Genomic DNA, 23,390 nt, shown 5'->3' with positions numbered 1-23,390 from the left:
AATCAAGACACTGCTGTCCCTATAAATCCTCTGGGACCGCATGAGGCTCGCTATTTCCGTCATTTTATTTTGAAGGGACCTCACGTTACCCATGACTACGGCGGGAACCGACTTCCTGTTTGTCCCTCTCTTCTCTCGGAGTTTACGTCCAGCCCGTCTGCTTCGTTGCGTTTTCCTTATGATGTCCGCCGGGATAACGTGAAGATCTCCGGGTAAGACGACTGTTCTCCGCAGTTTCATTAGTTCCTCCTCTGTGTAAGCGCGGTACGGCGCCGACTCAGAGCCAAGACACATCGCCACGACACGACGAAAACACTCAATCCAGCCGAATAAAGTCAAAAACAGTTGAATTAAAAATGATTCCAGCGCGTGTCCCTATCCTACAGTAAAATAGAAAAAATATACTAACTATATTTACAAAATATAGGAGATAAAGCACAATAAGTGTGAGAAAAAAGAGAGAGCGTTTACACCGGGCTGCTAGCTGTACCAGCGCCTTATGACGTATAAAGAAGGCCTCATTGATGCTTGAGAGTTAAGGAACAGTTCTGTATGTAATAGATATAAGCCCATTCCACGTGCAACAAGTCTAGGGATTAGTATTTTCCTTGTGGCTCAGCCTATTAGACCATGGACCTGAAATCCACAATCCCGGATTTTGGAGGCTAGTATCCTGTGCATATTGCTTATGGGGTTATGTACCCATAATAGACTCAAATTGCTTCAAAATGTCTATTCATGGGTCTTTTTTGACCTACATCTTCTTTCACTACTCAGCTATCCTTTTCCCCAAAAAAGAAATAACAATATAGGATGGAAAAAAGAAATGTGCTGCTAGATTCAAAGCAAATGTGGAACTGGGAGCTTGCGCTGAAGATCGGCTTCCATCATCCAACACATTACTGACTAGCTTGGTTCATTTGGATTGACAATCGCAATAATGCAAGTAAAAAAAAATCTAGCAGAGGATGGTTTCGATCCATCGACCTCTGGGTTATGGGCCCAGCACGCTACCGCTGCGCCACTCTGCTGAATGGCTATGATCATGGGACTCAAACCCACAATCCCGGTTCAAGAGGCCAGTGCGTAATGCCCATGGGGCTGTATACGTCTAATAGACTCAAATTGCTTCAAAATATGAAATCTAATTTTAAAGGAATGTGGAACTGGGATCTTGCTACGAAAGACTGTGCTCTAACACTGAGCTACATAACCATCTCTTGCCTGTCATGATTATTTTCCAAGCAAGACCTGGAGTCAACACTTTTCACTTTGTGCCATCAACAGAATATTGAATGGAGATGCAGGGGATTGAAACAAGGATTTCATACATGCCCTCGTTCTGAAAGAATGGCTCCGAAATTAAACATCACCAAACATGCTGGTTTATAGAATAGAACGCAATCTCAAAATCTGAGCTGCTAAACACACGTTGCTGACAGGAATCGAACCTGCGCGGGGAAACCCCAATGGATTTCAAGTCCATCGCCTTAACCTCTCGGCCACAACAACAAGACACATTTAAACTGTGTTTAAGAAAGTGGAAATTACCCACATTATTTTCTGAAACTAGCGCAATTACATTACCAGATTTAACTCTCCATGAATTCATGGAGACAGCATGTTTTACTAAGCATTCTAAGCTCAGGTTTGGCGAGACATACCTATACTGGAAGTTGGGAATGTCGCCCAGGCTGCCTGAATGGGCCACTTTGTCTCACCTTCCTGCAGGTAGTGTGGATGGATGAAATAATATTGTTTGAATTTTATAAGTGCTGCAAGGTTCAAAGGTAATGCGGGACTGGGAGCTTGCACTGAATCACCACATGTGCTGATTTGAAATATTTCAGTGAAGGTCTCTAAAATTCACTGCAGTGTAATCTGGCAATTGTCTAAGAGAAATGCTCCAAAAAGAAACACCAACCAACCTGCTAGTCTATAGATGCATAGAAAAGCTAAAGGTTGATTACAAATTTTCACATGCTGCGCCCAAATCGATACCATGTTTCTATGCCTCTCTTCACCTCCGTCCAGCTTGAATGTACTCGTAACCACAGCGAGTCTTGTACATAATGCAGCTACAAGTGTTCCAGCAGGACAGACTAGATATTCCCATACCGGGAGTTGAACCCGGGCCACCTGGATTCTTTAGCTAAACAGCCCTAAACAGAATCCCATTCATTTCCTATGGTAGTGTTAAACCACTACGGATGTAATATACTTTTGGCCAGCGGCGGCGCTGTGGCGAGAGCGCGCCATGTTTGAATGCAGAGTGACGTCATTCATTCAGTGCGACCTGGACAAGTTTAGCACTAGATCTGCTCCTGTTTTCACCTTCTTATGGACATTTTACTGCCCCAGAACACTCGTATTTTGTGGCATTTATAACGGGCATTTGAAGACGTTTTCAGGTAAAGTTCGTCTTGTGTTTTGCACTTTTGAAACTGTGTTTTTAGTCACATAAAGTCACTGCTACTTCCATGTCTCTGTTGAACAACTAAACGCGACTTTTCTGTCAGTTTTGTGTGATATTCAGCCCTGTGAAGTTAAACTTTATTACATTTAAAGGTTTGCAGTTGTGCAGTTTTATATAAGGTGCAATATTACGTGATCTGTGTGTTGTGTTGTCTCTTATTGTGCATAAAAGTAGTTGTAGCTTCAACAATTCATCACAAGTAAGAGAGACTTTGTCCCACAATGGGGAAATGCCTTCACTTCATGTTAATGTGGAGGACATTACACAACTGTTACCTAGCAACAGACTATAAACAAGAGCCAAAATCCATATGAATGACTCAACAATTCCTCCTGTCCTCCTCTGCCCCATCCTCCTCTGTCCTGTCCTCTGTCCTGTCCTCCTCTGTCCTGTCCTCCTCTGCCCTGTCCTCCTCTGTCCTGTCCTCCTCTGCCCTGTCCTCCTCTGTCCTGTCCTCCTCTCTCCTGTCCTCCTCTGCCCTGTCCTCTTTTCCACCCACTCGTGTCCCCACCAGCTCTCCTCGTGAGCCCTTGGGTGAGTATAACTACATAAATCGTGTGTTCTTGGTTTGTGTGGAGTCACACAGAGTCACACCGTGTAGAGGAGCAGTCACTTCTGTTTCATTTCATGTCTTTTCCTTTAGTAGTGGCTGAAGAGGACGCGCTGGAGAGGACAATGCTCAGCATCTCCGTCCAAACAACACGTGGATGTGTGTAATGTGTCTGTAACGCTTAAGCTCCATTTTGGATTTATCATGTGTTAAAAAGGTTTGTCTTTTATTCCAGCCGTGTCCAGTCGCTGCTGAGCTCCATCATCCTCAGGTTTACAGAAGTTCACACACAGATGTCCTGCCATGAAAGACACTTTGGGACACGTTCTGTCCTGTGCATGAGTTCAGTTGTTCCTGACCCTGTTCAGGTCCTGCTCTGAATTCATGCATCTGTGATGAGAGTAAGTCATATTATCTGGTGTTCAATATGAATGAGTGAGAGCTTCTTCTGCTCATTCACACTAACATTGCTAAATAAAACAGCAATATAAACTTACTTATGATATAAACAACAGGTCAAATGTAAGTGTGCGTTGTTACTAACAGCTAAATATGACTCATTATTCTTCTTCTTCTCTTACAGCAACTGTTCTGGAGGAACCACAGGATGTAAGAGCTTTTACTTGTTGCTTATTCACTGTAAGATCAAAGTTGATCAAACGTATCATATATTTCTTTCCTCTCTTCAGCTGCTGCAGATGTGCTGCCCCTTAAGCCTCCAGTGCCACTTCCACAGGAGCTGAGGTTTGTTCTGCCCGAGTCTGGAAGTACTTCAGCTCCAGGTCTGACATTTTAATAGAATAATCTAAACAAACATAAACCTATATTGTGGTGTTTTGGTTGTTTCAGATGCAGCTCGTCCCACACATTCTGCATCTGATGCTCCTGGAGAAGAGACAACCCAAAGTGAGTGAGCTCCATGTGTGTCTGTGTCTGTCTCAGTCAAACCATCACAGAGTGAACAGATGAATGCTTCATGCTCCATGTGTGTCTGTGTCTGTCTCAGTCAAACCATCACAGAGTGAACAGATGAATGCTTCATGCTCCATGTGTGTCTGTGTCTGTCTCAGTCAAACCATCACAGAGTGAACAGATGAATACTTCATGCTGACTGTAGTTTCACAGCCAGTGCAGTGGTTCTAAATGTGTGTCATGTGTTGTATTTCATGTGCACACGTGTTGCTTATCACTAAAACATTCATCTGTTTTGTTCTGTAGTTCCTCCTCCAGTGAAGCTTCAGCCGCAGTCGTCACAACAGGCCGCCTCCCCCTCCACTGCCCCTGAGCCAATCAGCCAACAGCGCGCTACACCCGACCACAAAACTACATATTTGTCATTACATCATCATCACATCAAATTATTAAATGCATCATCTTCACTCAACATCAGCCCGAAAAAGCTGGAGCAAACACAGACACTCTGGCAGCACCACAACTCTGCCTGTCGTCACCACGACAACTGTCGTCACCACGACCATCACCTCGTCTCCTACAGCTCTGACCATCACCGTCTCTTTCTCAGGACGCCCTGAGCAGCAGCCCTGAAGAAACACCACCTTTAAGGACATTGTGGACACAGAGTTCTTCCAGAGGGAGCTGGAGGCCACAAGACAGAGAGAGGAGGAAAGGAAGCAACAGAAGAGGAAGAGAGAGGAGTCACCTGCCCCAGGGAGAACGTGCAGGTTCTGCCCCAGGGAGAACGTGAAGGTTCTGCCCCAGGGAGAACGTGCAGGTTCTGCAAACTGGTGCTGAAGCAGGCCCCGCACAGTCCTCACATCCACACATACTTCCCTGGACTCTATATATCTGTATATTTAATGTAAATACTACTGTCAAGTAATGAATGCTGTCTGAAGTGTAAATAAATTAAACTTAATATTTCTGGTATTTTCCCTGTCAATAAATATTCTTAAAAGTACATGTTTTTTTGTGTTTTCTTTCCAATATAACAATACAACAAAATTATTTAAATGATTGAGATATCATATCATTAACAATATGAGTCAATGTTTTATTTCTCTGCAGAACATAAACTGAACACAATAGTACAGTTCAGTGCTGCAGTGTTAGAGATGTGATAGTGTGACCTCTGACCCCTGCGGACTAAACACCTGGAGTTTTCTGACCCACTCCAAGTTTATTTATGCAGAAGGTGTGACGTGGGTAAATCTCTTAAGGTGAAGCAGAAATCACTATTTGTGATCAATTTGTGATTTTATTAAAATTGCAAATCAGTACCAGCAGCTGCATGTGAGTCCTTCTCATGATCTGACCTTTTAACAAGTGCAAACTGACACACCAACTCATAAACTTTATACATTTAATGTTTGAACTCATAAACTTTGTACATTTAAAGTTTTGATCCTTTGAAACGTTCCTCTTCTTCTGGGCACAGCAGGAATTGAACTCTGGTTTCTTGAGATGAATTTGTGAACGAACACGAATCTCTGCATTCTGATTGGTTGGCCTTCATCACAGTGGCACATGGCACACAGGCTCATTCTGATTGGCTGGCGCTCTATGCCCACTATCCACGGCTGGTCCCTGGGTGAGAGCCAGGAATCCTAACCGCTAGACCATATGGGAAGGCTTTGAGAGGGTAAGAGTTGATTTCATGGTAAAGAAGATAAACCAATGGGAACGAGAAGTGAACCTGGTTTTGTCTGACCAAGAGTGTAGAGTGTTTAATCGAAAGAAAAGAAAAAAGGACACACAGAAATAGTTCATTTTCTCGCTACGTTATGCCACACGTTTCCCTCCCTTGCCTAATTTATTCGATAAAGTAGCCGAAATAGCTCAGTTGGGAGAGCGTTAGACTGAATATCTAAAGGTCCCTGGTTCAATCCCGGGTTTCGGCAGGTGTACCTGAATGTTAGTCTTTGCTCAAAAATACAATGAATAGGAATGCTGGGTCTATTGGATCTTTTGCGAGATCAGGACATAAATGGCCTGGAAAGGATCTATAAAACATAAACAGCATGCTTTCATTGGAACATTGTTAGCATGAACATGTTTGGTAACATGTTTGGTTTCGCTGAATGTTGTACCCAAGACCTTCTGCGTGTAGGGCAGATGTGATGACCACCACACAATGAAACCATGAAGCAGAAGTTTGCCTACTTCAATGCTGCTCTCTTTGATATAGCCCAATGATCAAATGTCATACTTATTTTCAAAACAGGATATCCTGTAGAAAGGTGTGGTTCAACGGTATAGTGGTTAGCGCTCTGAATCCAGAGTTTTTCTTCATTTCTTATTGCAATTAGAGGCACAAGTCTTTTATGGATACGCCTAGATTCTCGTCTCTGTGGCGCAATCGGCTAGCGCGTACGGCTGTTAACCGAAAGGTTGGTGGTTTGAGCCCACCCAGGGATGACTGCTCACCTTGCCAGAGCGAGCAAGAAATACAATCCCAGAAGTAACCACTGTATGTAATTATGTAAGGAAATCAGGAAATCGTTATGGCGCTGCGGCTTCCTTGGTCAAAGGGCCTGTTTAGTAAACAGGAAATGCCTACTCTTTTGTCTATGAAAAATATTTACAAGGACAGAAAAGCCCACAAGAAGAGCCCTCAAACCCATACCTTTCTCCCTCAAGTTTACTGCTGCTACACTTTGCATTAAGAGAGGGAAAAGTATTGCTGCACATCAAGATTATTTGCACTGTTTGCACTCCTTGTTTCTCATTTTTTTGGCAAGGGATGATTGATGTAAAGGCTCAAAGGAAAAGTCTGCGGTTCCATGGTGTAATGGTTAGCACTCTGGACTCTGAATCCAGCGATCCGAGTTTAAATCCCGGTGGAACCTTGAGTGCCCCGAGAGCAGCGCTACTCTTTTGAAAAAGTGCAGAAACAAGAAGAATCTTTGGGTAAAATCTGTGCTTACCCCCTGAAAGGAGCCAACCAAAGCATACAAACTAAACAAAGCTGTTAAAATCTGGAGCTGGTTTTCTTATGACCAAGCTTATGATTCAACGCCTGGATTACAAAAGGCGTAAACGTTTCACCGCATTGCAAAAGAAAATCAAATGAAAAGCATTGATGTGTTGAAGGAATCCTTTGACTTGGAGAGACAGGACATTTATAGGACTTATTATAAGCAAGAAATGAAACAAAGAAATGACCACTATAATCCTCTAACAGTAATCTTTGTTGAAACCAATCAATCAGAACTTGCGAGGGGAATCATTTCTAAATGATCTCAATGCATTGGTAATCTGGACAACGTTCTGCTAAGTATATTCTAAACCAATGGGAACGAGAAGTGAACCTGGTTTTGTCTGACCAAGAGTGTGGAAATGTAGGAACAGCCCTGAGGAAGACCACAAAATCACATGCCTGAAGGGGAAAAATATGTTTTTTTCACCACACCATGTCAAAGTGCCCATTATTCACAAGGAAATGCTAACTGCTGGAGAACCCAGCAGGCAAACCACTATCAGGTGTTTTGGGGCTGTGCTGTTGCTCAAAAATAATGGACTGAAATTCACAGGGCACTGCAGACTGTTTTTGACTTTTCCATCCCACTCAAATTTAAAACTATGTACTTGGGCCTCAACACTCCTGCCATGGACACAATAAATGGATACCCTTGGAACATACTTTTGGCTGTAGAGAAAAAGGCCATCACAAAGAAATGCTCGACACCAACCACGCCAACGATCAAAGACTTGACTGACATAGTAACAGACATTAGACATTGGATGAATGGAAAACAGTGACATTCAGGCTTAACTTGGATAAGCACTAATTTGATCGACTTTGGACCAAGTAGGACCCTTATTTTCATTTAAATGTGATTTTGTTTTTATTTTATTTTATGTTATGTTATGTTTTATGTAACTATTAAGTTCTTTTAATTACGATTTTTGCTCCCTGGTCGTGTCCTGTATTGTTTTATGTTTAATCAAAAGAAAAGAAAAAAGGACACACAGAACTAGTTCATTTTCTCGCTACGTTATTCCTGGTTCAATCCCGGGTTTCGGCATGTGTACCTGAATGTTCGTCTTTGCTCAAAACTACAATGAATAGGAATGCTGGGTCTATTGGATATTTTGCGAGATCAGGACATAAATGGCATGGAAAGGATCTATAAAACATAAACAGCAAGCTTTCGTTGGAACATTGTTAGCATGAACATGTTTGGGAACATGTTTGGTTTCGCTGAATGTTGTACCCAAGACCTTCTGCGTGTAGGGCAGATGTGATGACCACCACACAATGAAACCATGAAGCAGAAGTTTGCCTACTTCAATGCTGCTCTCTTTGATATAGCCCAATGATCAAATGTCATACTTATTTTCAAAACAGGACATCCTGTAGAAAGGTGTGGTTCAACGGTATAGCCGTTAGCGCTCTGAATCCAGAGTTTTTCTTCATTTCTTATTGCAATTAGAGGCACAAGTCTTTTATGGATATGCCTAGATTCTCGTTTCTGTTGCGCAATCGGCTAGCGCGTTCGGATGGTAACCGAAAGGTTGGTGGTTCGAGTCCACCCAGGGACGACTGCTCACCTTGCCAGAGCAAGCAAGAAATACAATCCCAGAAGTAACCACTGTATGTAATTATGTAAGGACACCAGGAAATCATTATGGTGCTGGGGCTTCCTTGGTCAAAGGGCCTGTTTAGTAAACAGGAAATGCCTACTCTTTTGTCTATGAAAAATATTTACAAGGACAGAAAAGCCCACAAGAAGAGCCCTCAAACCCATACCTTTCTCCCTCAAGTTTACTGCTGCTACACTTTGCATTAAGAGAGGGAAAAGTATTGCTGCACATCAAGATTATTTGCACTGTTTTCACTCCTTGTTTCTCATTTTTTTGGCAAGGGATGATTGACGTAAAGACTTGTAGCTTTGGATGACCGTTATCCTTCCAAGGAGGAGTCTGCGGTTCCATGGTGTAATGGTTAGCACTCTGGACTCTGAATCCAGCGATCCGAGTTCAAATGTCGGTGGAACCTTGAGTGCCCCGAGAGCAGTGCTACTCTTTTGAAAAAGTGCAGAAACCAGAAGAATCTTTGGGTAAAATCTGTGCTTACCCCCTGAAAGGAGCCAACCAAAGCATACAAACTAAACAAAGCTGTTAAAATCTGGAGCTGGTTTTCTTATGACCAAGCTTATGATTCAACGCCTGGATTACAAAAGGCGTAAACGTTTCACCGCATTGCAAAAGAAACTCAAATGAAAAGCATTGATGTGTTGAAGGAATCCTTTGACTTGGAGAGACAGGACTTTTATAGGACTTATTATAAGCAAGAAATGAAACAAAGAAATGACCACTATAATCCTCTGACAGTAATCTTTGTTGAAAGCAATCAATCAGAACTTGCGAGGGGAATCATTTCTAAATGATCTCAATGCATTGGTAATCTGGACAACGTTCTGCTAAGTATATTCTAAACCAATGGGAACGAGAAGTTAACCTGGTTTTGTCTGACCAAGAGTGTGGAAATGTAGGAACAGCCCTGAGGAAAACCACAAAATCACATGCCTGAAGGGGAAAAATATGTTTTTTCACCACACCATGTCAAAGTGCCCATTATTCACAAGGAAATGCTAACTGCTGGAGAACCCAGCAGGCAAACCACTATCAGGTGTTTTGGGGCTGTGCTATTGCTCAAAAATAATGGACTGAAATTCACAGGGCACTGCAGACTGTTTTTGACTTTTCCATCCCACTCAAATTTAAAACTATGTACTTGGGCCTCAACACTCCTGCCATGGACACAATAAATGGATACCCTTGGAACATACTTTTGGCTGTAGAGAAAAAGGCCATCACAAAGAAATGCTCGACACCAACCACGCCAACGATCAAAGACTTGACTGACATAGTAACAGACATTAGACATTGGATGAATGGAAAACAGTGACATTCAGGCTTAACTTGGATAAGCACTAATTTGATTGACTTGGACCAAGTAGGACCCTTATTTTCATTTAAATGTGATTTTGTTTTTATTTTATTTTATGTTATGTTATGTTTTATGTAACTATTAAGTTCTTTTAATTACGATTTTTGCTTCCTGGTCGTGTCCTGTATTGTTTTATGTTTAATCAAAAGAAAAGAAAGAAGGACACACAGAACTAGTTCATTTTCTCGCTACGTTATTCCTGGTTCAATCCCGGGTTTCGGCATGTGTACCTGAATGTTAGTCTTTGCTCAAAAATACAATGAATAGGAATGCTGGGTCTATTGGATATTTTGCGAGATCAGGACATAAATGGCCTGGAAAGGATCTATAAAACATAAACAGCATGCTTTCGTTGGAACATTGTTAGCATGAACATGTTTGGTAACATGTTTGGTTTCGCTGAATGTTGTACCCAAGACCTTCTGCGTGTAGGGCAGATGTGATGACCACCACACAATGAAACCATGAAGCAGAAGTTTGCCTACTTCAATGCTGCTCTCTTTGATATAGCCCAATGATCAAATGTCATACTTATTTTCAAAACAGGACATCCGGTAGAAAGGTGTGGTTCAACGGTATAGCCGTTAGCGCTCTGAATCCAGAGTTTTTCTTCATTTCTTATTGCAATTAGATGCACAAGTCTTTTATGGACATGCCTAGATTCTCGTCTCTGTGGCGCAATCGGCTAGCGCGTTCGGCTGTTAACCGAAAGGTTGGTGGTTCGAGCCCATCCAGGGACGACTGCTCACCTTGCCAGATCAAGCAAGAAATACAATCCCAGAAGTAACCACTGTATGTAATTATGTAAGGAAACCAGGAAATCGTTATGGCGCTGCGGCTTCCATGGTCAAAGGGCCTGTTTATTAAACAGGAAATGCCTACTCTTTTGTCTATGAAAAATATTTACAAGGACAGAAAAGCCCACAAGAAGAGCCCTCAAACCCATACCTTTCTCCCTCAAGTTTACTGCTGCTACACTTTGCATTAAGAGAGGGAAAAGTATTGCTGCACATCAAGATTATTTGCACTGTTTTCACTCCTTGTTTCTCATTTTTTTGGCAAGGGATGATTGACGTAAAGACTTGTAGCTTTGGATGACCGTTATCCTTCCAAGGAGCAGTCTGCGGTTCCATGGTGTAATGGTTAGCACTCTGGACTCTGAATCCAGCGATTCGAGTTCAAATCTTGGTGGAACCTTGAGTGCCCCGAGAGCAGCGCTACTCTTTTGAAAAAGTGCAGAAACAAGAAGAATCTTTGGGTAAAATCTGTGTTTACCCCCTGAAAGGAGCCAACCAAAGCATACAAACTAAACAAAGCTGTTAAAATCTGGAGCTGGTTTTCTTATGACCAAGCTTATGATTCAACGCCAGGATTACAAAAGGCGTAAACGTTTCACCGCATTGCAAAAGAAAATCAAATGAAAAGCATTGATCTGTTGAAGGAATCCTTTGACTTGGAGAGACAGGACTTTTATAGGACTTATTATAAGCAAGAAATGAAACAAAGAAATGACCACTATAATCCTCTGACAGTATTCTTTGTTGAAACCAATCAATCAGAACTTGCGAGGGGAATCATTTCTAAATGATCTCAATGCATTGGTAATCTGGACAACGTTCTGCTAAGTATATTCTAAACCAATGGGAACGAGAAGTTAACCTGGTTTTGTCTGACCAAGAGTGTGGAAATGTAGGAACAGCCCTGAGGAAGACCACAAAATCACATGCCTGAAGGGGAAAAATATGTTTTTTTCACCACACCATGTCAAAGTGCCCATTATTCACAAGGAAATGCTAACTGCTGGAGAACCCAGCAGGCAAACCACTATCAGGTGTTTTGGGGCTGTGCTGTTGCTCAAAAATAATGGACTGAAATTCAAAGGGCACTGCAGACTGTTTTTGACTTTTCCATCCCACTCAAATTTAAAACTATGTACTTGGGCCTCAACACTCCTGCCATGGACACAATAAATGGATACCCTTGGAACATACTTTTGGCTGTAGAGAAAAAGGCCATCACAAAGAAATGCTCGACACCAACCACGCCAACGATCAAAGACTTGACTGACATAGTAACAGACATTAGACATTGGATGAATGGAAAACAGTGACATTCAGGCTTAACTTGGATAAGCACTAATTTGATTGACTTGGACCAAGTAGGACCCCTATTTTCATTTAAATGTGATTTTGTTTTTATTTTATGTTATGTTATGTTTTATGTAACTATTAAGTTCTTTAATTACGATTTTTGCTCCCTGGTCGTGTCCTGTATTGTTTTATGTTTAATCAAAAGAAAAGAAAAAAGGACACACAGAACTAGTTCATTTTCTCGCTACGTTATTCCTGGTTCAATCCTGGGTTCGGCATGTGTACCTGAATGTTAGTCTTTGCTCAAAAATACAATGAATAGGAATGCTGGGTCTATTGGATATTTTGCGAGATCAGGACATAAATGGCCTGGAAAGGATCTATAAAACATAAACAGCAAGCTTTCGTTGGAACATTGTTAGCATGAACATGTTTGGTAACATGTTTGGTTTTGCTGAATGTTGTACCCAAGACCTTCTGCGTGTAGGGCAGATGTGATGACCACCACACAATGAAACCATGAAGCAGAAGTTTGCCTACTTCAATGCTGCTCTCTTTGATATAGCCCAATGATCAAATGTCATACTTATTTTCAAAACAGGACATCCGGTAGAAAGGTGTGGTTCAACGGTATAGCCGTTAGCGCTCTGAATCCAGAGTTTTTCTTCATTTCTTATTGCAATTAGAGCCACAAGTCTTTTATGGATAAACCTGGATTCTCGTCTCTGTGGCGCAATCGGCTAGCGCGTTCGGCTGTAAACCGAAAGGTTGGTGGTTCGAGCCCACCCAGGGACGATTGCTCACCTTGCCAGAGCAAGCAAGAAATACAATCCCAGAAGTAACCACTGTATGTAATTATGTAAGGAAACCAGGAAATCGTTATGGCGCTGCGGCTTCCTTGGTCAAAGGGCCTTTTTAGTAAACAGGAAATGCCTACTCTTTTGTCTATGAAAAATATTTACAAGGACAGAAAAGCCCACAAGAAGAGCCCTCAAACCCATACCTTTCTCCCTCAAGTTTACTGCTGCTACACTTTGCATTAAGAGAGGGAAAAGTATTGCTGCACATCAAGATTATTTGCACTGTTTTCACTCCTTGTTTCTCATTTTTTTGGCAAGGGATGATTGATGTAAGACTTGTAGCTTTGGATGACCGTTATCCTTCCAAGGAGCAGTCTGCGGTTCCATGGTGTAATGGTTAGCACTCTGGACTCTGAATCCAGCGATCCGAGTTCAAATCTCGGTGGAACCTTGAGTGCCCCGAGAGCAGCGCTACTCTTTTGAAAAAGTGCAGAAACAAGAAGAATCTTTGGGTAAAATCTGTGCTTACCCCCTGAAAGGAGCCAACCAAAGCATACAAACTAAACAAAGCTGTTAAAATCTGGAGCTGGTTTTCTTATGACCAAGCTTATGATTCAACGCCTGGATTACAAAAGGCTTAAACGTTTCACTGCATTGCAAAAGAAAATCAAATGAAAAGCATTGATGTGTTGAAGGAATCCTTTGACTTGGAGAGACAGGACTTTTATAGGACTTATTATAAGCAAGAAATGAAACAAAGAAATGACCACTATAATCCTCTGACAGTAATCTTTGTTGAAACCAATCAATCAGAACTTGCGAGGGGAATCATTTCTAAATGATCTCAATGCATTGGTAATCTGGACAACGTTCTGCTAAGTATATTCTAAACCAATGGGAACGAGAAGTTAACCTGGTTTTGTCTGACCAAGAGTGTGGAAATGTAGGAACAGCCCTGAGGAAGACCACAAAATCACATGCCTGAAGGGGAAAAATATGTTTTTTTCACCACACCATGTCAAAGTGCCCATTATTCACAAGGAAATGCTAACTGCTGGAGAACCCAGCAGGCAAACCACTATCAGGTGTGTTGGGGCTGTGCTGTTGCTCAAAAATAATGGACTGAAATTCACAGGGCACTGCAGACTGTTTTTGACTTTGCCATCCCACTCAAATTTAAAACTATGTACTTGGGCCTCAACACTCCTGCCATGGACACAATAAATGGATACCCTTGGAACATACTTTTGGCTGTAGAGAAAAAGGCCATCACAAAGAAATGCTCGACACCAACCACGCCAACGATCAAAGACTTGACTGACATAGTAACAGACATTAGACATTGGATGAATGGAAAACAGTGACATCCAGGCTTAATTTGGATAAGCACTAATTTGATTGACTTGGACCAAGTAGGACCCTTATTTTCATTTAAATGTGATTTTGTTTTTATTTTATTTTATGTTATGTTATGTTTTATGTAACTATTAAGTTCTTTTAATTACGATTTTTGCTCCCTGGTCGTGTCCTGTATTGTTTTATGTTTAATCAAAAGAAAAGAAAAAAGGACACACAGAACTAGTTCATTTTCTCGCTACGTTATTCCTGGTTCAATCCCGGGTTTCGGCATGTGTACCTGAATGTTAGTCTTTGCTCAAAAATACAATGAATAGGAATGCTGGGTGTATTGGATATTTTGCGAGATCAGGACATAAATGGCCTGGAAAGGATCTATAAAACATAAACAGCATGCTTTCGTTGGAACATTGTTAGCATGAACATGTTTGGTAACATGTTTGGTTTTGCTGAATGTTGTACCCAAGACCTTCTGCGTGTAGGGCAGATGTGATGACCACCACACAATGAAACCATGAAGCAGAAGTTTGCCTACTTCAATGCTGCTCTCTTTGATATAGCCCAATGATCAAATGTCATACTTATTTTCAAAACAGGACATCCTGTAGAAAGGTGTGGTTCAACGGTATAGCGGTTAGCGCTCTGAATCCAGAGTTTTTCTTCATTTCTAATTGCAATTAGAGGGGTAACCCTTTCATGGGTATGTTAAGATTCTCGCCTCTGTGGCGCAATCGGCTAGCGCGTTCTGCTGATAGGCGAAAGGTTGGTGGTTTGAGCCCACCCAGGGACGACTGCTCACCTTGCCAGAGCAAGCAAGAGATACAATCCCAGAAGTAACCACTGTATGTAATTATGTATGGAAACCAGGAAATCATTACGGCGCTGGGGCTTCCTTGGTCAAAGGGCCTGTTTAGTTAACCCTTTAAGCGCCAAAGTCGCAGAAATGCAACTTTACCGTACAAGGAAATTAATGAAATAATAGTAGAAAATGAATCACTTCAGTCATTGGTCGGTTCGGTGCAACTTCCCTTTATTAGCCAGGTATGATCCAGGGCAGATCCGGTAAGGAAAAAAATGGCTGGAGGAAGTTCACGTGGCATGCAATTTACAGCAGATTCTGACTCTGAAGGGTATTATCTCCCCGAGAGTGACGATGGATTTCCAAGTGGAGATGAAGGGACTTCGAAACAACGGACAGGTGCAAAGGACAGACGGAGGTGAGGAACCAGTGGAACCAGTGGCTGCAGTAAAACTTGCCCGGTGGATGAGAGCTGGGACATGCTGAGAGAGGTCGAGGTATTTGAGGCATGGATCAAACCTTTTGAAGACCCAGTTGGCTACACAGGAGAGATGGATCTGACGGATGCTAATCCATTTGATATTCTGTCACTCTTTCTGACCGATCAGTTTTGGACTTTCATTACTGATGAGACAAATAGATATGCACATCAGTGTATGGCACCTATGATTCTGAAGCCACATTCAAGATTTCTTGAGTGGTATGATGTATCAGTCACCGAAATGAAAGCTTTCTTCGCTTTGCATCTCTCCATGGGCCTTGTTGAGAAACCTGAAATCGAGGATTACTGGGGAACATTTTGGCTTACACAAACGCCTGGATTTGGAAATGTAATGTCAAGAAACAGATTTGAAATCATTCTTTCGTTCTTTCATTTTGTCAACAATAATGATTATGTGAGAACAGGCGAGCCCGGGCACGATAAACTGTTCAAAGTCCGCCCAATAATAGATTTGATTATTCCCAAATTTGCAGCAGTTTACAGTCCAATCAAGGAGCTTTCTTTAGATGAAATGACAATAGCTTTCAAGGGGAGATCTTCACTAAAATGTTACTCTCCGAATAAACCTGACAAATATGGCTATAGAGTGTATGCCCTGAGTGAAAGCTGTTCAGGGTATGTTTTGCGCTGGTCAATGCACACTGGACAGTACAAAAATAATGCAAGCAACATCAGTGCAACACACGCAGTTGTCCGTGAGTTGGTTTCTCCCTTTACGGGCAAAGGACACGAGATTTACATGGACAGTTACTATACCTCGCCTGTAATTGCAAATGAATTAGCAGATTTGGAAACTGGACTGTGTGGGACGGTAAGGATTACCAGGTTGGGGATGCCAAAATGCCTTGGTAAAAGTGTCTTACAGCTGAAAAAAGGAGATGACCCAGTTTTTTGCAGAAAGGGAAAACTCCTGGCTTGTGCTTGGCACGATACTAAACGTCTCACCATGTTGTCCACAGTCCATGGAAATGATTGTGTTCAGAGGAGGATCCGATCCAAGACAGATGACACTGGCTTCCGTGACATCAAAAGACCTGTATGTGTCGACCAGTACAACGCCTACATGGGTGGAGTGGACACTGCTGACCAGAGGATGAAGACATACCTCTTTCCACACAGGTCCCGGAAATGGTATCATCGCATATTCAATGCCATTATAAGCATAAGTATTGTCAACTCACACATCATATACACCAAATCCACTCCAGGCCCACACAAACCTTTAAAGGTTTACATTCAGAACATTATTGATGCATTACTGGCTGATCACTCCAAAAAACAAGAAAGGCGCTCAAGACCGGAGGGTGAAATGCCACAGAGACTCACAGAGCGTCATTGGCTTTGTCAAGCAGAGGGACGTCCAGACTGCGCCGTGTGCTCTGACCGCTCTCGTACCAAAGGCAGGCGGCAAACAAAGTACAGGTGCCGTCTGTGTGGCGTTGGCCTCTGTGCGGTTCCATGCAACGAGAGATACCATACGCTAAAAAACTTTAAATGCTGTCATTTGGATATGTAAAAGTGCAGGGTACCTTGACCCTGGATGGACATCTTTTCTGTGATGGCTCTCTCCTTTCTTCACTGCTTTCTCCACAACCTGCCTGGCACCAATGATGGATGTATAAGTTGGAAAAATGAAAAAAATGAAAAAAATACATAATAAATACCGTGTTTGTCATCATTTGGTCAGAACTTGTAATCAGGGCCCGAGTTTGAAGATGTGAGCAAAAGGGGTGAAAATGGGTTAAAATGTGAAAAAACACCAAAATGAGCAAAATGAAATAATCCCCCATCATCAGTGCACAGTTTGCCCCCAGAAAAGCACTCCCCTGGTGCCTGGAGGTGATCTGACCACCAGAATATAGTACCATATACCCCTGCTGGACTTAGAAAAAAAAACGAGCTTCCAGCCAATAGTACACTATACCCGAGGGACTCTGTCGTTTTTCGGCAATAGTACACTATACCCGAGGGACTCTGTCGTTTTTCGGCAATAGTACACTATACCCGAGGGACTCTGTCGTTTTTCGGCAATAGTACACTATACCCGAGGGACTCTGTCGTTTTTCGGCAATAGTACACTATACCCGAGGGACTCTGTCGTTTTTCGGCAATAGTACACTATACCCGAGGGACTCTGTCGTTTTTCGGCAATAGTACACTATACCCGAGGGACTCTGTCGTTTTTCCGGGCCGTAGTATGAAGTTGTGAGCAAAAGGGGTGAAAATGGGTTAAAATGTGAAAAAACACCAAAATGAGCAAAATGAAATAATCCCCCATCATCAGTGCACTGTTTGCCCCCAGAAAAGCACTCCCCTGGGGCCTGGAGGTGATCTGACCATCAGAGTATAGCACCATATGCCCCTGAGGGACTTAGAGTAAAAACCGAAATAGTACACTATGCCTGAAAAGACTCTGTCGTTTTTCGGCAATAGTACACTATACCCGAGGGACTCTGTCGTTTTTCCGGGCCGTAGTATGAAGTTGTGAGCAAAAGGGGTGAAAATGGGTTAAAATGTGAAAAAACACCAAAATGAGCAAAATGAAATAATCCCCCATCATCAGTGCACTGTTTGCCCCCAGAAAAGCACTCCCCTGGGGCCTGGAGGTGATCTGACCATCATAGTATAGCACCATATGCCCCTGAGGGACTTAGAGTAAAAACCGAAATAGTACACTATACCTGAAAAGACTCTGTCATTTTTCGGCAATAGTACACTATACCCGAGCGACTCTGTCGTTTTTCGGCAATAGTACACTATATACCGTTGGACTTAGTCATTTTTTGGGCTCGTGGAAATAAGCGTTCAGCTCAAGAGTCCCGGGCTAAATCACGCTGCTCCCGAGAAATTCCTACGCTGCTCTCACGCGGGATGTGCAAAATGGTAATGCTGGGAGGGACGGGCGGGCGGTTTTTGAGAATGACGTTTTTCGCAATCGAAACAGGTACATTTCCTGGTTGTGCGGCTACCGGGGGAGGAGCTCGTTTGACGGACACACGAGAACCGCGATCGATGGGCCCCGTTCTGGTTTTATCCAGCTTCCAAGGCTCCTTCACAGCCGTAATCTCAAGTCATGGTTCGGAGGTGCGGAGGTGAGCGTCGGATCACGGAGCCTCTGAATGGAGCCCCGCGCTCCGCGCTCCTCCGCGCTCTAGGCGCCGCTCAGACCGGGCATGAGAGGGTCTATTTTCGGCTTGATTTTACCAGACTCGCGGGCACTTCCAGAAGCTTGCTGTTTGCTCTGATTGCTCGGGGCAGAGCACAGTGTCACGCTGACCACGGGCTGTACGTGGAGGTGAGAGCTGGTTGTAAGGCGGATCACGGAGCCTCTGAATGGAGCCCCGCGCTCCGCGCTCCTCCGCGCTCTAAGCGCCGCTCAGACCGGGCATGAGAGGGTCTATTTTCGGCTTGATTTTACCAGACTCGCGGGCACTTCCAGAAGCTTGCTGTTTGCTCTGATTGCTCGGGGCAGAGCACAGTGTCACGCTGACCACGGGCTGTACGCGGAGGTGACCCGCTCCGTGATCTTAGCTTCGCCCAGACCCAGGGCCATCCACCCCGCACACGGCCAGACTTTGCCCGGCCAGGGAGCACCTTCTGCGGGTCGGAGGCTCCGGGTCGGAGCCCCTGGAGCCTGGAGCCCTCACCGGGCCCCGAACTCGGCTGCCGGAGGCAGTGCAGTGCCTCATGGATAAAAGTGCACCCAGCCGGTCTCGAACTCGCGTGAGCATGAATCAACCATGAAAATGGTACAAATCATGGTTCTATGTATACCAGACAAGGAGCTTGGTCGACGGGCACACATGACCCGCCATCGTAGGGCCCCATTCTGGTTTTATCCAGCTTCGAAGGCTCCTGCGCACTGCGGTTTTGTTTACATTTTGCGGCTGTGGTTTGCTCCGGCTAACCTCACGCCGGACACGTTGGAAGCGAGGCCGAGACAGAGGTCCCACCAGGCGCGGGGCGTCAGTCTGACTGGCTTCCCCCGCGCCTGGCCCCTTGTCTCCGGAGATGGGACCGTCACTCACCCCCGCACTGAAGGACGCGCGGCTTGAAGGATGATGGCTGTGCTTAGCCCCTGTGCCAGGTGCTCTGAGCCAGTCCCCTTCAGCCTCAACGCGTCCGGTGGGAACACAGTCCGGGCCCATTGTCACTCACCCCCGCGCAGCAGGAGGCGCGGCTTGAAGGATGATGGCTGCGCTTTGCCCCTGGGCCCAAGGGCTCTGCGCCAGTCCCCTTCAGCCTCAACGTGTCCGATGGCTCTGCGCGGGGCGGGGGGCAGGGCCGGCGCATACTTTTGGTCCGACTCCGGTCCCTTCCTCGTCTCTGAGTTTGTCAAATGCAGCGCCTGTCCAGGGCTCACTTTGCTATCAACTGTGGCTGGTCACCGCCATCGTAGGGCCCCGTTCTGGTTTCATCCAGCTTCGAAGGCTCCTGCGCACTGCGGGGTTGTAGGCATTTGTGGTCCTGATTTGCGCTGGCTCACCCTCACGCTGGACACAGCGCCAGATGATATATTTGGTCCGACTCCGGTCCCTTCCTCGTCTCTGAGATTGTCAAATGCAGCGCCTGTCCAGGGCTCACTTTGCTATCAACTGTGGCTGGTCACCGCCATCGTAGGGCCCCGTTCTGGTTTCATCCAGCTTCGAAGGCTCCTGCGCACTGCGGGGTTGTAGGCATTTGTGGTCCAGAGCCCCGGCTCTAAATTAAACCTGTTACCCTAGTAGGCCGGCCTCCGGGTCCCCCCTCTCTTCTTCGGTTATGGAGTACATTGGGCGCGGGGGCAGCCAGTGGAGGGCAAGGGCCCTGCCTCCAAGTGTGGTGTAGGGGACAGGGGAGCCAGGGCCTTGGGGTCCTGGTGCTTTTTATCTTTTAAAGTGGCTCAGAGTACCAAGGGCACGGACTTCCAGGGGGCTGCACCAAGGGTGTGTAGCTCGTGTGGGGGTGCTTAAGTGTGGGTACCCGGGGACGAAAGGTGGGCCGGGGCCGGCGCGAGCCTCTGTGGTGAGTGCTGGGCCGTTCCCTTGGTACTCCAGTCAGAGTACCAAGGGCACGGACTTCCATGGTATAGTACCAAGGGCACGGACCTCCAGGGGGCTGAACCAAGGGTGTGTAGCCCGTGTGGGGGTGCTTAAGTGTGGGTCCCCGGGTTCGAAGGGAGGGCCTGGTCCCCGGTGGTCATCCCCGGAGTCCCAGAGCCTGCAACCCGGGGAAGAGTGGCCCGTCCCCAGACTGAGTTTGGGGGAATGCGGGGTGGCTCTGGAGGGGCTCCAGGGGTTCCAGGGGGTGCTCGGCGGAGGCCATGCCCAGCCAGAGTGGCCCTTCCCCGGGCAGAATCTGGGGAGAGTGGGGGGTGGCTCTGGAGGTGCTCCGGGGGCTCCAAGGGTTCCAGGGGGTGCTCAGTGGGGGCCATGCCCAGCCAGAGTGGCCCTTCCCCGGGGTGAGTCTGGAGGAGTGGGGGGTGGCTCTGGAGGGGCTCCAGGGGTTCCAGGGGGTGCTCTGCGGAGGCCATGCCCAGCCCGAGTGGCCCGTCCCCAGACTGAGTTTGGGGGAATGCGGGGTGGCTCTGGAGGGGCTCCAGGGGTTCCAGGGGGGTGCTCGGCGGAGGCCATGCCCAGCCCGAGTGGCCCGTCCCCAGACTGAGTTTGGGGGAATGCGGGGTGGCTCTGGAGGGGCTCCAGGGGTTCCAGGGGGTGCTCGGCGGAGGCCATGCCCAGCCAGAGTGGCCCTTCCCCTGGGTGAGTCTGGAGGAGTGGGGGGTGGCTCTGGAGGGGCTCCAGGGGTTCCAGGGGGTGCTCGGCGGAGGCCATGCCCAGCCAGAGTGGCCCTTCCCCGGGCAGAATCTGGGGAGAGTGGGGGGTGGCTCTGGAGGTGCTCCGGGGGCTCCAGGGGTTCCAGGGGGTGCTCAGTGGGGGCCATGCCCAGCCAGAGTGGCCCTTCCCCGGGGTGAGTCTGAAGGAGTGGGGGGTGGCTCTGGAGGGGCTCCAGGGTTTCCAGGGGGTGCTCGGCGGAGGCCATGCCCAGCCAGAGTGGCCCTTCCCCGGGCAGAGTCTGGGGAGAGTGGGGGGTGGCTCTGGAGGTGCTCCGGGGGCTCCAGGGGGTGCTCAGTGGAGGCCATGCCCAGCCAGAGTGGCCCTTCCCCGGGCAGAATCTGGGGAGAGTGGGGGGTGGCTCTGGAGGTGCTCCGGGGGCTCCAGGGGTTCCAGGGGGTGCTCAGTGGGGGCCATGCCCAGCCAGAGTGGCCCTTCCCCGGGGTGAGTCTGGAGGAGTGGGGGGTGGCTCTGGAGGGGCTCCAGGGGTTCCAGGGGGTGCTCGGCGGAGGCCATGCCCAGCCAGAGTGGCCCTTCCCCGGGCAGAGTCTGGGGAGAGTGGGGGGTGGCTCTGGAGGTGCTCCGGGGGCTCCAGGGGGTGCTCAGTGGAGGCCATGCCCAGCCAGAGTGGCCCTTCCCCGGGCAGAATCTGGGGAGAGTGGGGGGTGGCTCTGGAGGTGCTCCGGGGGCTCCAGGGGGTGCTCAGCGGAGGCCATGCCCAGCCAGAGTGGCCCTTCCCCGGGCAAAGTCTGGCCGTGTGCGGGGTGGGTGAACCCTGCTCCGCCTCACGCGAGTTCGAGACCGGCTGGGTGCACCTTTATCCATGAGGCACTGCACTGCCTCCGGCAGCCGAGTTCGGGGCCCAGTGAGGGCTCCAGGCTCCAGGGGCTCCGACCCGGAGCCTCCGACCCGCAGAAGGTGCTCCCTGGCCGGGCAAAGTCTGGCCGTGTGCGGGGTGGGTGAACCCTGCTCCGCCTCACGCGAGTTCGAGACCGGCTGGGTGCACCTTTATCCATGAGGCACTGCACTGCCTCCGGCAGCCGAGTTCGGGGCCCAGTGAGGGCTCCAGGCTCCAGGGGCTCCGACCCGGAGCCTCCGACCCGCAGAAGGTGCTCCCTGGCCGGGCAAAGTCTGGCCGTGTGCGGGGTGTGTGAACCCTGCTCCGCCTCACGCGAGTTCGAGACCGGCTGGGTGCACTTTTATCCAAGAATCAACTGGAGTGTGGAGCTTCTACGGGCCTCCAGGGGCACTGCCGACCCAGAGCTGTGCCCCGGCTTCAGTTCTCTGTATCTCAGGAAGTTTTTTATTTATACATTTATTTCATCCATAATCTCTGGCGCCTAAAGGGTTAACCTGGTTTTGTCTGACCAAGAGTGTGGAAATGTAGGAACAGCCCTGAGGAAGACCACAAAATCACATGCCTGAAGGGGAAAAATATGTTTTTTTCACCACACCATGTCAAAGTGCCCATTATTCACAAGGAAATGCTAACTGCTGGAGAACCCAGCAGGCAAACCACTATCAGGTGTTTTGGGGCTGTGCTGTTGCTCAAAAATAATGGACTGAAATTCACAGGGCACTGCAGACTGTTTTTGACTTTGCCATCCCACTCAAATTTAAAACTATGTACTTGGGCCTCAACACTCCTGCCATGGACACAATAAATGGATACCCTTGGAACATAGTTTTGGCTGTAGAGAAAAAGGCCATCACAAAGAAATGCTCGACACCAACCACGCCAACGATCAAAGACTTGACTGACATAGTAACAGACATTAGACATTGGATGAATGGAAAACAGTGACATTCAGGCTTAATTTGGATAAGCACTAATTTTATTGACTTGGACCAAGTAGGCCCCTATTTTCATTTAAAGGTGATTTTGTTTTTATTTTATGTTATGTTATGTTATGTTATGTTATGTTTTATGTAACTATTAAGTTCTTTTAATTACAATTTTTGCTCCCTGGTCGTGTCCTGTATTGTTTTATGTTTAATCAAAAGAAAAGAAAAAAGGACACACAGAAATAGTTCATTTTCTCGCTACGTTATGCCACACGTTTCCCTCCCTTGCCTAATTTATTCGATAAAGTA

The 23,390-nt window shown here is 46.4% G+C and overlaps 9 non-coding genes across 9 annotated transcripts; 7 read left to right on the top strand and 2 right to left on the bottom strand.

Moving 5' to 3' along the window:
- Positions 1–959: 959 nt before the first annotated feature.
- Positions 960–1,031, bottom strand: trnam-cau (transfer RNA methionine (anticodon CAU)). The gene has a single exon. It is a non-coding gene; the product is annotated as a tRNA-Met (tRNA).
- Positions 1,032–1,430: 399 nt separating this feature from the next.
- Positions 1,431–1,512, bottom strand: trnas-uga (transfer RNA serine (anticodon UGA)). The gene has a single exon. It is a non-coding gene; the product is annotated as a tRNA-Ser (tRNA).
- Positions 1,513–5,811: 4,299 nt separating this feature from the next.
- Positions 5,812–5,884, top strand: trnaf-gaa (transfer RNA phenylalanine (anticodon GAA)). Its single transcript has one exon. It is a non-coding gene; the product is annotated as a tRNA-Phe (tRNA).
- Positions 5,885–6,760: 876 nt separating this feature from the next.
- trnaq-cug (transfer RNA glutamine (anticodon CUG)) lies at positions 6,761–6,832 on the top strand. The gene has a single exon. It is a non-coding gene; the product is annotated as a tRNA-Gln (tRNA).
- Positions 6,833–8,454: 1,622 nt separating this feature from the next.
- On the top strand, positions 8,455–8,528 carry trnat-ggu (transfer RNA threonine (anticodon GGU)). The gene has a single exon. It is a non-coding gene; the product is annotated as a tRNA-Thr (tRNA).
- Positions 8,529–8,913: 385 nt separating this feature from the next.
- Positions 8,914–8,985, top strand: trnaq-cug (transfer RNA glutamine (anticodon CUG)). The gene has a single exon. It is a non-coding gene; the product is annotated as a tRNA-Gln (tRNA).
- Positions 8,986–11,064: 2,079 nt separating this feature from the next.
- trnaq-cug (transfer RNA glutamine (anticodon CUG)) lies at positions 11,065–11,136 on the top strand. Its single transcript has one exon. It is a non-coding gene; the product is annotated as a tRNA-Gln (tRNA).
- A 1,614-nt stretch (positions 11,137–12,750) lies between these two features.
- On the top strand, positions 12,751–12,824 carry trnay-gua (transfer RNA tyrosine (anticodon GUA)). Its single transcript has one exon. It is a non-coding gene; the product is annotated as a tRNA-Tyr (tRNA).
- Positions 12,825–13,208: 384 nt separating this feature from the next.
- On the top strand, positions 13,209–13,280 carry trnaq-cug (transfer RNA glutamine (anticodon CUG)). The gene has a single exon. It is a non-coding gene; the product is annotated as a tRNA-Gln (tRNA).
- The last annotated feature ends 10,110 nt before the right edge of the window (positions 13,281–23,390 follow it).

This window comes from Eucyclogobius newberryi, unplaced genomic scaffold (assembly GCF_026437365.1).
Source record: "Eucyclogobius newberryi isolate DKJ021-1_F unplaced genomic scaffold, fEucNew1.0.hap1 SCAF_55, whole genome shotgun sequence".
NCBI lineage: Eukaryota > Metazoa > Chordata > Actinopteri > Gobiiformes > Gobiidae > Eucyclogobius > Eucyclogobius newberryi.
This window is presented reverse-complemented; position numbering and strand designations above follow the sequence as displayed.